The sequence below is a fragment of the Bufo bufo genome, chromosome 6 (assembly GCF_905171765.1).
Source record: "Bufo bufo chromosome 6, aBufBuf1.1, whole genome shotgun sequence".
NCBI lineage: Eukaryota > Metazoa > Chordata > Amphibia > Anura > Bufonidae > Bufo > Bufo bufo.
In genome coordinates this window covers 411,054,698-411,067,498 of record NC_053394.1, presented here as the reverse complement: position 1 = coordinate 411,067,498, position 12,801 = coordinate 411,054,698, and the positions used below count along the sequence as shown (strand labels likewise).

Here is a 12,801-nt window from a genome sequence, read left to right as displayed (position 1 = left end):
AATGGTCAGAACTCTGGCAACTGAAATTTAATGTGGATAAGTGCAAGATAATGCACCTGGGGCGTAAAAACCCAAGGGCAGAATATAGAATATTTGACACAGTCCTGACCTCAGTATCTGAGGAAAGGGATTTAGGAGTAATTATTTCAGAAGACATAAAGGTGGGAAGACAATGTAATAGAGCAGCACGAAATGCCAGCAGAATGCTTGGATGTATAGGGAGAGGTATAAGCAGTAGAAAGAGTGAAGTGCTTATGCCGCTGTACAGAACACTGGTGAGACCTCACTTGGAGTATTGTGCGCAGTACTGGAGGCCATATCTCCAGAAGGATATAGATACTCTAGAGAGAGTTCAGAGAAGAGCTACTAAACTAGTACATGGATTGCAGGATAAAACTTACTAGGAAAGGTTAAAGGACCTTAATATGTATAGCTTGGAAGAAAGAAGAGACAGAGGGGATATGATAGAAACTTTTAAATACATAAAGGGAATCAACTCGGTAAAGGAGGAGAGCATATTTAAAAGAAGAAAAACTACCACAAGAGGACACAGTTTTAAATTAGAGGGGCAAAGGTTTAAAAGTAATATAAGGAAGTATTACTTTACTGAGAGAGTAGTGGATGCATGGAATAGCCTTCCTGTAGAAGTGGTAGCTGCAAATACAGTGAAGGAGTTTAAGCATGCATGGAATAGGCATAAGGCTATCCTTCATACAGGGAGTGCAGAATTATTAGGCAAGTTGTATTTTTGAGGATTAATTTTATTATTGAACAACAACCATGTTCTCAATGAACCCAAAAAACTCATTAATATCAAAGCTGAATATTTTTGGAAGTAGTTTTTAGTTTGCTTTTAGTTTTAGCTATTTTAGGGGGATATCTGTGTGTGCAGGTGACTATTACTGTGCATAATTATTAGGCAACTTAACAAAAAACAAATATATACCCATTTCAATTATTTATTTTTACCAGTGAAACCAATATAACATCTCAACATTCACAAATATACATTTCTGACATTCAAAAACAAAACAAAAACAAATCAGTGACCAATATAGCCACCTTTCTTTGCAAGGACACTCAAAAGCCTGCCATCCATGGATTATGTCAGTGTTTTGATCTGTTCACCATCAACATTGCGTGCAGCAGCAACCACAGCCTCCCAGACACTGTTCAGAGAGGTGTACTGTTTTCCCTCCTTGTAAATCTCACATTTGATGATGGACCACAGGTTCTCAATGGGGTTCAGATCAGGTGAACAAGGAGGCCATGTCATTTGATTTTCTTATTTTATACCCTTTCTTGCCAGCCACGCTGTGGAGTACTTGGACGCGTGTGATGGAGCATTGTCCTGCATGAAAATCATGTTTTTCTTGAAGGATGCAGACTTCTTCCTGTACCACTGCTTGAAGAAGGTGTCTTCCAGAAACTGGCAGTAGGACTGGGAGTTGAGCTTGACTCCATCCTCAACCCGAAAAGGCCCCACAAGCTCATCTTTGATGATACCAGCCCAAACCAGTACTCCACCTCCACCTTGCTGGCGTCTGAGTCGGACTGGAGCTCTCTGCCCTTTACCAATCCAGCCACGGGCCCATCCATCTGGCCCATCAAGACTCACTCTCATTTCATCAGTCCATAAAACCTTAGAAAAATCAGTCTTGAGATATTTCTTGGCCCAGTCTTGACGTTTCAGCTTGTGTGTCTTGTTCAGTGGTGGTCGTCTTTCAGCCTTTCTTACCTTGGCCATGTCTCTGAGTATTGCACACCTTGCGCTTTTGGGCACTCCAGTGATGTTGCAGCTCTGAAATATGGCCAAACTGGTGGCAAGTGGCATCTTGGCAGCTGCATGCTTGACTTTTCTCAGTTCATGGGCAGTTATTTTGCGCCTTGGTTTTTCCACACGCTTCTTGCGACCCTGTTGACTATTTTGAATAAAACGCTTGATTGTTCGATGATCACGCTTCAGAAGCTTTGCAATTTTAAGAGTGCTGCATCCCTCTGCAAGATATCTCACTATTTTTGACTTTTCTGAGCCTGTCAAGTCCTTCCTTTGACCCATTTTGCCCTAATAATTATGCACACCTAATATAGGGTGTTGATGTCATTAGACCACACCCCTTCTCATTACAGAGATGCACATCACCTAATATGCTTAATTGGTAGTAGGCTTTCGAGCCTATACAGCTTGGAGTAAGACAACATGCATAAAGAGGATGATGTGGTCAAAATACTCATTTGCCTAATAATTCTGCACGCAGTGTATAAGATAGGGCCAGGGACTATTCATAGGATTCAGATATAGAATGTGTCGGCAGATAAGAACCATTTGGCACATCTAGTCTGCCCAATATGTTTCTATAAATCAATAAGAGAAAAGCCGAGGTTGAAGCGAGGCTAAGAAAACCAGTGACTCCCCAAAAGGTTGGACGTTCGGGGGAGTCCGAGCAACCTCGGCAGCTTGGGTCTCCTAGTTCCGATATTAGTCCTGATGACGGTTCTTGGTCGGAGGTGGTCAAAAAGGGAAAAGGGCGGGGGAAAAAGGGGCGGTCTCCAGATAGGGGGCCTGAGGAGCCGATGGAAACGTCTGGCCAGCAAGATCAGGCAGACGTGGCTCCTCATGTAGCCTCCCCCCCGTCTGGTGGTTGGGGAGGTGAGTGCCTCCTTGGAGACCCCCGATTCCCTGCTTTGTGCGCAACCTCCCCCTTGAAGAAAGGCCTGGGACCTCCCAGTGCCCGGATGGGGAAGCATCGGAACCAACTGGCGACCCTCCTGACGTAGGGGACGAGGACCTGAATGGTCAAGGAATGGAGACCCAGGTAAAAATTTCTCAGGCCGGATTACCAGACTACCTGAGCATGGCTGCAGGCTCCTGCCTGAGCGACGGAAGTTCCTCTCCTGAAGGCTCCCTAATTACCATCGGTTCAGATGGCGGGGATGTGAGTTCGAGTGAGTGTTCTGGTTATGCTGTTATCTCCTAAACATCTACCATGGATGCTAATTTAAAAGGAATTTCCCTTAATGTGTGGGGTGTCAAGTCTAAGCATAGACGGGTTGCTCTTTTTAATTTTTTAACAACTTTTACAGCATCCGTGTTTTTTCTGCAAGAATGCGGCATTCCCCATATGAGCTCTTATGAGAGCTACAAAGAAGATTGGCAGCACGGACCATCCATCTGGTCTGGATCTAACGAGTCCAGATCAGGTGGGGTCGCCATTCTTTTTAAAGGGAACGTTCAAATTGATGGTTTTAATGAAATTTTACCAGGTCGTATTTTATTGGTTAAAGCTTTTATTGATGGTGTAAAATGGCAGTTTTTTTAATTTTTATGGGTCACTTGATAAAAATGAAAGGGCAGACATGCTAGAAATTTTATCTAATTTTATTACCTCGTCTGACCCTTGTATTTTTGCAGGTGATTTTAATTGTATTATGAAAGGGGAACGCCGGCTGACTAGCTCCACTAGTAGAAACTACGATAAAACACCTTGTAGATGATTTTAACCTCCATGACGTCTATAAAGAATGTAATAGAAACATCCCAGAGGCAGCCGGCGTGACCTGGAGTAATGTCAATTGTAGCTCACGGATTGATTTTATTTTTTATAACAGCCACCTACTGCCTTTTAAATGTGAAATTTTAACCAATGTTTTTTCTGATCCCAAAATGTTATTGTTTGTTCTTAAGCATGACCTGAATAAGGTCCCTGGTAAAAAATTTCCTTGGAAATTGAACGTTTCCCTTTTAGATGATCCACAGATTGTTTTAGATTTTAAAATCTTTTATGAAAAGTGCAACCGGGTAAGGAGCTCAAATTCTTCCACTAGCTCTTGGTGGGAGAAAATGAAGAAGAAAATAAAAAATGTCTTTATTGAAAAGAGCATTCAGAAAGCCAAAAAGAAAAAATATGTTTTTAATAATCTCAATACCCGGTTGCAGACATTATATAAGTTCAGGGATAATGGTATCGATGTCAAGTTAGACATAGAAAATCTCAAAAAAGAGATTACTAAATATCTGGAACAGAGGGGAAAAGAAATAATCTTCCGATCTAGAGTAAAGCACGTAGAAAATAATGAAACCTGTTCCAGATATTTTTTTTTAAATTAATAATAAAAAAGATACCATTATCGAAATTGATGGTGTAAAAGATATGCAGAGTATTTTAAATAAGGTACACCTTTTTTATACTGAACTTTTTAATGTAAAATCTGTGGATCAGTCCCTTTTAGAAGACTCACTGAAGGAGGTCACTGCTGTTTTAGATCCTGTCTCACAGCAGGTTTTATCGCAGGAGCTGACTGAGCAGGAGGTTTTAGAGACAATCAAGAGTTTTAAAGCAGGGAAGGTACCTGGACCTGATGGTATACCCATTGAGTTTTATGTAAAGTTTTATGACCTTTTTAAAAATGATTTTTTTTTAACCTTTTTAATGAAGTTTTTAAGTCAAAAACTTTACCTGGGTCCTGGAGGAAGGGTGAGGTCTCCTTACTATACTAAAAAGGTGACAAAACAGATTTAAAAAATTGGAGACCAATAACCCTTCTGAATGCCGATTACAAGATAATGGCGAAAATCTGTGTGAACAGACTAAAGAAAGTCATCTCCAAAACGATCCACCACAACCAAGTCTGCGTCATTCCTGGGAGAAGCATATGGGACAATCTAAACCTGATAAAAGACTGCATTGAAGACAAAGACAAGGGGGGGGGTAAATTAACCATTTTATCCATTGATTTTGAAAAAGCCTTTGATCGTGTCTCCCATTTTTATCTTTTTAAGGTTTTAGAAAAGATGTGTATACCAGAAGGTTTTTTATTGTCTCTTAAAGCATTTTATAATAACTGTACAAGCAGAATTTTAGTGATTGGTTTTAAGACACAGGACGTCATTTTAAACTCCGGAGTAAAGCAGGGGTGCCCCTATCCCCACTGCTTTTTATCTGTGCATTAGAGCCTCTTTTATGTGCATTACGGAAGGATAAAGAGATCCGGGGAGTCCCCCTGCCCGGTGGAGGGGGACTCAAGGCCAAAGCAGTGGGGTATATGGATGATGTTGCGGTACTGTGTAGGGACACCCCGTCGCTCCGGAGAACTTTAGATCATATTAATTTTTATTGCCGTGCTTCTGGTTTTAAAATAAATCTTAATAAAAGTAATAGTTTAAATATTGGTAGTATGGTTTTAAGAGATATTGACGTTCCTTTGTCCGATTCTATTACCATTTTAGGTGTCTCCTTCAGTGAGTCCAATAACGGTTTTTATAGCTGGGGCATGGTGGAAAATAAGGTAAAACAGAAAATAAGTATGTGGAGCATGAGGAAACTTACGATGGAGGGGAAAATTTTAATTATTAAAATGATTATTTTACCCCTTTTATTGTATTTAAGTGTGGCGTTTCCCCCTCCCGTAGATGTACTCAAAAGAATTACCAAACACTGTTTTACCTTTTTTTGGAACTCCAAAATGGAAAAACTGAGAAGAGAATATGTAATAAAAACAAAAGATAAAGGTGGTAAAGATTTTCCGGATTTTAATAGGTTTAAAGTATTTTTGTTACTGTTTTAATGCTCTTTTTAAAAAATACTATTGGTCTTATTTTATGCATAGATTTAAATGGTTTAAAACTGTTGTATCCGTGCCTTACGCTTTTAATTTGCCGGGAAACTATAAGATTTTAGAGAAAATAGTGTTGAATTTTAATTTGAAAGGAAAGAGTATCGAAGAATTAAAAAACTGTAAATGTTAATAAAAGATCTAAGAGAAAAGGAGATGACGTGCGATATAATTAATTTTAGAGAAGAAGCATGTAAGACAATATGGAAAAATATTAATGCCTCCTATCTTTTTAATTCCAAGAAGGACTTTGCCTGGAGCTGCGTTCACCAGTGTCTTCCATGCCGGGCATTCCAGTACCGCAGGGGATACGTAAAGTCTGCCATCTGCCCAAGAGAAAGGTGCCAAGACGATGAGTCAACTGAACACTTGCTATGGACCTGCGGCTTTGCAAGAGAGTGTTGGAGAAGGGTGCTTCCGCTGATAAAGAAGATGGTAGGCCTAAGAGACATTACTTACAACATGATTTTATACGGATCCCTGGAATGCCCAACAGCCTCTGAGAAGGCTGTGGCATGGAAGACGGTGAACTGCGTAAAAGAAGCTCTATGGAAAGCTAGAAACATTTTAGTTTTTAAACATGATATTTTAACAGTTGATGATGTCCTGGGTTTGTGTTTTAGTGAGATGTATATTTATTTTTTAATTGATAAAAAAGTTGATACCGCCGCAGATAGGAAATAGAATTCTGATATATGATTTTATTCCTTTTACCATGTTCTTGTAATTATTTATATTTCTCTTTTTTGTAACATTGTGAAATCTGTTTTGGTATTCTTTTAATAAATATGGCGTCCCTGCAAAGGGATAGTCAACTTAAAAAAAATCTGTTCTTATCAATCTGCCTTTACTTGCTGGCGCAGGTCCTTGTGGGTACCCCCTGCACTCTGCCTTTGAGCATCGTTGATTTAATTCAGCTTTAGCTCACTGCTGCTATTGGGTGTAGGGCTATTCCCCAGGGAACAAGAGAGCTCTGGTCTCCGACCTCCTCTTGGCCTGTGGCTTAATAGTCTTGGTGTACGACGTTAGACAGTGCTTACATGGATCTCGACAGCCCGAACACGACTACTGGAAGATCTTCTCCGATCCAGGAGAAAACTTTGCGAAGACTCGACGAGGAACCCCGACGACGAGGACTGAAGACTCCGGCCTCGGGGTGTCCCGACGAGGAAAAGAGGCTCTGCGAAGCCCTTCCCCGGAAGAAGCTCCGCCCTTCCCTGGAGGAAGCTCCACCCAGCAAGAAGACTTTCCAGGGAGAGGAAGAAGGAAGAAGCCATGGCCTCTACCTCAACCTCCAAGCCTCCCAAGAAGAAGACGAAGAAGACTACTGCAGAAGGAAGAAAGGCCACGGCAGAGGCCCTCCAGGACCCTTCAGCCTCCACTTCATCGGCTGCAGACCCGGCGGCATCCGCCCCTCCGAAGCAACAGGAAGGCCAGAAGTCCGGTCCCGGCTCCCCTCCCCTGGAGCCCTGGATGAGGCAGACGGTCGTCCTGAAGCTAAAGGAAGTGGACGGGAGAGCACCGGACATGAGCCAGGATTTGTTTGGCAAGAAGATGGTCCTGGAGCAGGGATTTGCCAAACTGGAAGTGACGAGCATCCACTCCCTCTTCGCTGGGATGTTCTGGATAACCTTCGCTTCCGTGACCATCTGCAAGAGGTACTGGGAGATGGTGAAAGCCGCACAGCCGGACTCCCCCTTTCGACGCTTTGTGGGCAGCTGCCCAGTCCAGAGAGAAGAAAGGAGAGTGACCGTCGCCATGCGGAACCCACACATCCCAGGCAAGGATATTGTCACCTACCTGAAGCGCTTCTGTACCGTGATGAGGGACCCCACCCACATCTTGGACGGAAACGGCTTCTGGACCGGCAAGGGGTCAGTCATCGTCCACCTGAACAGGGACTCCATAGACCCAGATGGCGTGCAACACCTGCCCCCGACCTTCTCGCTAGGCAACTCCCAAGCGCTCATCTACTACTCCGACATGCTGCAGACCTGCAGGAAATGTGGCAGGAAGGGGCACAGACTGAGCGACTGCAAGGAAGTGACCTGCTGGATCTGTCGAGTGACAGGGCACGAAACCCGGGACTGCCCTAAGAGGACGGCATGCAACCTGTGCGGACTGGCTTCACACATCTACAAAGACTGCCCACAAAGAGAACGCACCTGGGCAGCAGTCTCAGCCAGAGCACCGGCCAGCGGGAACCCTACCGCAACCGCACCTCTGGCAGCAACAAGACCCAAAGCGAAGGAGCCCAAAAAGAAGGAGGGTAAGCAGATACCTGCCCTAGGCCATGCTTCCGTCCTTCCCTCTCCGTCGTCACCACCACTGAGGATTCCCTTATCCAACTGCCCATTACCTCAGTGATACCCTCCATCGCCCCATTGTCACCACTGCAGCAGCACTAACCCCCCTCTCTTTGGAGGATTTTCCCCCTCTTGACTCCCCAGAGGTCAGGAAAGGGAAAAGGAAGGGGAGGGACAGCCCCATCACTGACCACTCCAAAAAAAAGATGGTTGAGGTAGAGGAAGGGGCCTCACCCAACAAAGAGGAAACAGAGCAGCAGACGGAAGAACAGGTGGCCACCCACGAGGACCCCCAACAGCAAACTCTCCACCCCCTTGTTAGCCTCGATGAGACCGAAGTGGAGGAAATAGTGGCTAACGGAGCAACCGTCGACCCGATGCGGCTACAGATAACCCTAGAGAAGATCGTAGCCAGCTTTGCTCTGTTGCAGGGGCAACCCACAGACAGCGGACAACAAATAGAGAAACCGCCGGACGACCGGAATGGTAACTAAGATGTATCGTTTCCACTAACCTTTTTCTTTCCCTTACATAATGGCAAATTTTAACCTTTTTTCCATTAATGTTAGGAGCATCAGGGACAGGTTCAGACATCAGACGGTACTAACCTTTCTTACTTCACTGGTCGCCGACATGTTTATGTTGCAGGAGTGTACTTTGCCCCCCTCTAGGTCATACAACCATCTGGGCAGGGAGTGGTCCCACAGCCCCTCCTACTGGTCCGGTGGTGGCGACTGCAAGTCGGCCGGGGTTGCCATCCTCCTCAGGGGAAATGCGTTCACACTTGACTCCGTCCAGGAGCTCGTCTGCGGCAGACTATTTGTAGTAAACGGCTCCTGGGCGGGAGAGCCGGTTAGGCTCATCAACGTGTACGCCTCACCTGACAAGGGTGAGCGACTGGAGCTCTTCCAGGCCCTCCGACTGCAACTCGCTACCACTAGGACCGTAGGGATGGCCGGGGACGTCAACTGCCCGATCGAGGAGGACGGACGCAGCTCCGGGACGTCAAGCAAGCTTGATGTCACTTCCAAAATGCTCATTGAGATGGTGACCGAAGCACGTCTGCAGGACGTTGTGGGTTCCATGGGGAACGGCTCCATTAATTATACGTGGAGCCGACCCAATGGCTCACTCCGCTCCCGGATCGACTTTGTGTTTACCTCTCGGGCAGTCAGGCAGTTTGGACACTCTATGGTCCCTTGCTTCTTCTCCGATCACAGGGCCATTCAGGTCCAGTGCACCCTAGGCACCGGGTTTCCCCCGGGCCGTGGGTCCTGGAAACTGAACTGCGCCCTGCTGAATCGCGAGGACATGCTTGCGGAACTTAGGGAGGTCTACATAGCCTGGCGGAATGACAAATGCTTGTTCCAATAGACTAGTGACTGGTGGGAGTATGTTAAAGTCCAGTTTCGTTGTTTCTTTCAGGCCAAGCAACAACATCAGGCGTGTGAGAAGAAGAGGGCCTTCAGAGCGCTGCAGCGAGAGCTGCGGTCCCTGCAAGACCTTCACCGGTAAAGCTGGAACGTTAGACTGGAGCTGGAGGAGGCCAAAAAAAAACTGAAAAGGCACTTTGGGGAGGAATCCAAGCGAATCGTCTTCCGTTCCAAAGTGGAATACCTGGAGATGGGTGAGAAGTGTAACTCGTTCTTTCTCAGGAAACTCCACGCCGGTCACACGCCCCTGAGTGAACTTCGAGACAAAGACGGCAACATGCGTGCGGGGAAGGAGGAAGTAATGGGAGTCGTCACAGACTACTACAGCGACCTCTACTCCCTGAAGAACACCGACCAGACGGCCGCCGATAAATTCCTGTCAGGTATCACTAACCACCTTGACCCTGCAGGTACGGAGGCAATGGATGACTCTCTGACGGTGGGGGAGGTGCTCTCTGCCCCTAGATCCTTTAGATCCGGCAGGACCCCGGGCAGTGACGGCCTCCCAGCGGAGCTCTATGTAGCGCTGGGGGATCTGATCTGTCCGGACCTGCTGGAACTCTATGAGGAGATGGTGGTGGAGGGTAGGATGCCCCCATCGTTGAGGGAAGGAATGATCACGATCCTGTATAAGCGGAAGGGGGAGAGATGTGACCTGAAAAACTGGCGTCCCATCTCTCTCCTGAACGTGGACTACAAGATCCTCGCCAAGGTGCTAGCCAACCGGCTGAAGGTCGTCATCGGCAAAATCATCTACCCAGATCAGACCTGCGGCATTCCCGGCCGCAGGATCGCAGACAGCCTCGCTCTCATGAGAGACACGGTACACTACATCAAGGACCGCTGTGTACATGCGGCCCTGGTCAGCCTAGACCAGGAGAAGGCCTTTGACCGAGTGTCTCATGCGTTCATGGGCAGGGCTTTGCGCAGGCTGGGTCTAGGCAGGAGGTTCTGTTCGTTTGTTGACCTGATGTATTTTGACATTTGCAGCACGTTGTTGGTGAACGGCTGGAAGACTGACCCCTTGTCGGTTCGCTCCGGGGTCAGACAAGGCTTTCCTCTTTCACCTCTCCTTTTTGTTTGTGTTATAGAATCCTTTGCGGAGTCTGTCCGGCAGAATGGAGAGATCAGAGGGATTACCGCACCAGGACCTGGACACTACGAGGTCAAGTGCTCGCTGTACATGGACGATGTGACCGTCTTCTGCGCTGAACGGCGTTCGGTGACTGCACTCGTCCAGACCTGCGAGGAGTTCGGACAAGCTTCAGGGGCCAAAGTCAATTGCGGCAAGTCAGAAGCCATGCTCTTCGGGGACTGGCAACTGGCCTCTTCTGCCCCCTTCCCATTTACCATCAAATCGGGCTTCATCAAAATTCTGGGAGTCTGGTTCGGGAAGTAAGGCGCAGCCCTCAAGTCTTGGAAAGAACGCTTGTCCAAAGTCAACCAAAGAATCGGACTGTGGAGCCTTAGACACCTCACGATTGAAGGCAAAGCACTCGTCCTGCGAAATGAAGTTTTGCCTGTGCTACAATACACCGCACAGGCATGGCCCCCTCTTGCCACCGTTTCCAGGGCCATCACCAGGACAGTGTTCCGCCTCATCTGGGGATCTAAGATGGACAGAGTGAAGCGAGCCATCATGTACAAAGAGCCCCGCAAGGGCGGAAAGGGCATACCGGACCTGCCCACTTTATTGCAGATCGCCTTTGTTTGTGACAGCGTTCGCCGGACTCTGAGAACTGCCAACGGCTCTGCGGGTAAGGCTATGTCTCGCTTTTTCCTCCTGCCCCTCTGGAGGGGTCTGGGCTGGGACAGCTCCATCCCTTACAACTGGCACGCTCCCTGGTTCTACGGGGACGTCGTCAGGTTTGTGAGGGAACACCAGCTGGAGGGCCTCAAACCCGACTTGTGGAAGCCAAAAACTATCCACAAACTCATCAGAGCAAAGGACGTGGTTGAGTCAATTCCAGGGATCCAGGACGACACTGTAGAGACAGTTTGGACTAATGTGTCGTCGGACAGGTTGACCAACGGGCATAAGGACTTGTCATGAATGGCCATTCAGGGCGGACTGCCAATCCGGTCATTCATGCATGCCCGTAACCTGTGCAAAACCCGGTACTGCCCCAGGTGCCCTTTCGTGGAGGAAACATCTTATCACCTGTTTTGGGAGTGCTGCTTTGCACAGCGCCTGTTGGACGCCCTGGAACATGAACTCAAAGACTCTGTGCCCAGGAACAGCCTGCAATGCGCTTCGGTGCTGTATGGACTATTTCCTGGGATTCATACTGTTGGAGCCATCCTGGAGGTCTGGCGCCTTATGAACTGTTTTAAGGACGCTATTTGGTTTGCTAGGAACCGGCTCATCCTCAGGAGGGAGAACAAGTCCGTCCTGGACTGCCGTAGACTTATTTATAGTATGCTGCAGGACTACAACATCTTGGACGTCGACGAAGAAGAAGAGGACTAAACCCCTCTCCTTCCCCCCCTCTCCCCCTGTTTGTATTTGTCTTCTCAATAAAGCTAAGGGCATGTGATCCCCCCTCCCTACCACCTCCCCTTCCCTCATCACTTTCTAAATGCTTTGTTGGGAGGTTTTGTGATTGAATAGGTATGCTAGTGTAGGTTAGCCTGTGCTTTACATAACAATGCCATGCTCGCAAAGACGATTGTAAGTAATTTATTATGTACTGATTCGTGGCCTGTGCTGCGTCACAGTACTAAAGTATGTATGTATGACGACTGATTGTAATAAAGATGTTTCAATCAAAAAATCTGTTCTTATCAGTTTAATATCTGATACGTCCCCTATCTGGGGACCATATATTAAATGGATTTTTCGAACAGGGAGATGGAAAAAGAGCTTGCTCTGTCCACTCCACGCATTGACCTGGTATTGCAGTACCTCCAGGACCGGTGCACCCCTTCTAATCCAGTATGAAAAACAGAATGAAATTGAAATGGATTGCAAGCATCATCCTTCCAGCAAGCAAATGGAAAGTTGTGTGTGTCCTGCCTCCTTCAGCTTCTCCTCTCTCTGTCTGCCCAGTCAGTGCAGTGCTGCTTTCTGCATCTAATACCTGCATCTAGTCTGTCAATCTCCTAATTGCATCAGCTGTTGGTTTGTTCCAGCACCAAGCAACCCAGCCAGCCAGTCTCCTCACACCCTAAATCCAATTAAGACTGATGGGTTAATTGGCTTATCACCTGAATGAAGTGTTTGGACCTCCACGCACATTACCTTGGGTTTGATTTGGGCCTGTTGTGCACACCTGCAATGCTGAGTTGTCCCTGGGAATTGACCCTTTTGTAGCAAGTTGGCTGGATGTAACCATTTTTCCTGTGTCTCCCTCTTGTGGATCTTTTGAACTGGATTACTTGGAGGCTAAAAAGTAGTCCAGTACTTCCTATGTATCTGCAGCAGCAGCTGGACCTACCTTGTCTGGACA

At 46.7% G+C, this 12,801-nt stretch overlaps 1 non-coding gene across 1 annotated transcript; it reads left to right on the top strand.

Moving 5' to 3' along the window:
* Positions 1-12,090: 12,090 nt before the first annotated feature.
* On the top strand, positions 12,091-12,279 carry LOC121006375. Its single transcript, XR_005780228.1, has one exon. It is a non-coding gene; the product is annotated as a U2 spliceosomal RNA (small nuclear RNA).
* The last annotated feature ends 522 nt before the right edge of the window (positions 12,280-12,801 follow it).